The sequence below is a fragment of the Phascolarctos cinereus genome, unplaced genomic scaffold, assembly GCF_003287225.1.
Source record: "Phascolarctos cinereus isolate Bilbo 61053 unplaced genomic scaffold, phaCin_HiC Scaffold_4;HRSCAF=312, whole genome shotgun sequence".
In the NCBI taxonomy this organism is placed as follows: Eukaryota; Metazoa; Chordata; class Mammalia; order Diprotodontia; family Phascolarctidae; genus Phascolarctos; species Phascolarctos cinereus.
In genome coordinates, this window is record NW_027555847.1 from 210208504 (window position 1) to 210211250 (window position 2747).

The window sequence follows — 2747 nt, forward strand, 5'->3', positions numbered from 1 at the left end:
AAAACAAAACAGAAAGAAAAAAAAAGGGCAAATAGTATGCTTTGATCTGCATTCAAACTCCATAGTTCTTTCTTTGGATGTAGATAGAATTTTCCATCATGAGACCTTTGGAGATATCTTAGATCCTTGCATTGCTGAGAAGGGCTAAGTCTATCAAAGTTATTAACTGTACAGCATGGCTGTTACTGTGTACAATGTTCTCCTGGTTCTTCTCACTTTACTCAGCATCAGTCCATACAAGCCTTTCCAGGTTTTTCTGAAGTCTGCTTGCTCATCACTTTTTTTTATTCTAAAAATTTCATTATAGCCATGTAATTTTTTACTCTTGCATTTTCTCAGTAGTTTCTTCCTTATATTTGCCCTTTTCCTTTCCTACTTGGTGAGATTTGGCTTCTCGCTCAAGGATCTTTTTGTGATCTTTGTCCAGTTTTAGCCTTGTGGGATTTTGAATGCCCACATGGACAATTGTACCATTAGATTTCTCCCGCTGCACACGCTCAATGAAGATCACATATTTCTTTCTGTAAACCTGAACTACCTTGCCAATTTGCTGTCCTTTGTAGTGTCCTCGAACAACCTGGACTTCATCTTTTCGAATGGGCATGGAGCAGACATTGTGCTTCTGTCTCAACTCCTTAGAAAGAGGAGAAGACATAATTTTCCTCTGTATGTGGGAAGGGGCATTGAAATGCCTCTTGCGGTTCTTGCTTCGGTCAGAGGTCACAAAGGGATTGAACTTCATTTTGACCTCAGAGCCACCAGAAGAGAAGAGACTGAGGAGCCCATCACTCCTTATAGCACAATAGTATTCCATCACAATCATATGCAACTTGTTCAGCTATTCCCCATTTGATGAACATTCCCTCAATTTCCAATTCTTTGCCACTGCGAAAAGAGCTGCTATAAATATTTTTGTACATGTGAGTCATTTTCCCATTTTTATGATCTCTTTGGGATACAGCCCTAGAAGTGGTATTGCTGGGTCAAAGGGTATGCATGCCCTTTGGGCATAGTTCCAAAATGTTCTCCAAAATGGTTAGATCATTTCACAATTAGAATTGTTTTAATTTGCATCTCTTTAACCAGTAGAGATTTAGAGCATTTTCATATGATTGTAAGTAGCTTTGAATATGTTGTCTGAAAACTGCCTGTTCATATCCTTTGACCATTCATCAGTCAAGGAAAGGCTCTTATTTTTATAAACTTGACTCTGTTCTCTACATATTTGAGGAATAAAGTCTTTATCAGAGAAGTTTGCTCTAACAATTTTTTCACAGTATTTCCTTCCTTCCTATTTCCCCCCCATTTATCCTACTCTCTTGCTCCTTTTACCCCAAAATAGAAATTGTCAAAATTTAGGAGAGATAAACAAAATTGAAAAGAACTGCATTAATGAATCAATTAGCTCTTAAGAAAAAAAGGTTAGCTGTTAGCAACATAATTTTGTTTAAGAAAAGAAGAAAACCAGATTACTAGTATCAGCATTGAAAACCATAACCACTGAGCGGTTTTGCCAGAGTATGTGCCCATAAAACCAACAATCTAAATGAAATGGATAAATATTTACAAAAATATAAATTGTCCATGTCAATAGAAAAGGACACAATACACAAATCACCCTATCTTAGAAGAAAACTGAACAATTGTTGTCGGGGGCGGAGCCAAGATGGCAGAGTGAAAGCAGTGACTTGCTTGAGCTCTCCTCCAAATCCCTGCAAATACTCATAAAAAATGGCTGTGAACAAATTCTGAAGTAGCAGAACTCACAAAAAGACAGAGTGAAACAAATTTCCAGCCAAAGACAAGCTGGATGATTGATAAGAAAAGTGTATCGTGCCGGGCTGGGAGCGCAACACGGCGTGGGCGCACAGGCTGCCGTGAACCTGGAGCAGGGCTCAGAAGACTGAATTGCGGGCAGCTGTGGAGGTTTCCAGACTCCTCAATCCACCAATGCCAAAGACAACTTAGAAGGTCAATGGGAAAAGTCTGTTTCTGTCAGTGCTGAGAAAGGAAGGCGGGGTTTCAGCTCCATTCCCCAAGAGCGTGGCACTGGGGGGCAGCTGCTTCCCGAGCTTCCTGCCCACAGACTGATGGGGAATCCAGTGGCTGATCAGAGAAGGATTGCAGGGATCTCTTTGCCAGTGCTGAGGCAGGAATCTCTTGCTTTGCCTGTGTTTGGATCTGGGCCACAGTTCTGGGCAGGTGCTGGGGTGAGGAGGAGTGCTGGCTGGTGGAGCTTGTAGTGATGTGGAGAGGAACCCCCTCACAGTTACAGGACAGAAAGGAGTACTTGTAGTCACAGGCCAGGAAAGGAATAAACACCTCGCCCCTTATCATACCACCTTGAAAGAACTGAAAATTTACAGGTCCCTACAAGTATCTCTGCAAACAGCTGTACAAACCCCCTGAAGCTTGGGACAGTACATTCTCCACATTGGAAGCAGATCTACCTTAACAAAGAGTTTAAAACTCAAGTAATTGGCTGGGATCATGAGCAAGCAGCAAAAAGAGTCAGACTATATTATCTTACTTTGGTGAAAAAAGAAGATCAAAATATACAACCAGAAGAAGACAACAAAGTCAAAGCTCCTACATCCAAAGCCTCCAAGAAAAATATGAATCAGTCCCAGGCCTTGGAAGAGCTCAAAAGGGATTTTGAGAAGCAAGTAAGGGAAGTAGAGGGAAAACTGAGAGTGATGCAAGAAAATCATGAAAAACAAGTCAACAGCTTGCTAAAGGAGACCCAA

The 2747-nt window shown here is 41.1% G+C and overlaps 1 pseudogene; it reads right to left on the reverse strand.

Moving 5' to 3' along the window:
* Positions 1–317: 317 nt before the first annotated feature.
* Positions 318–755, reverse strand: LOC110193523 (large ribosomal subunit protein uL24 pseudogene; annotated as a pseudogene).
* Positions 756–2747: the final 1992 nt, after the last annotated feature.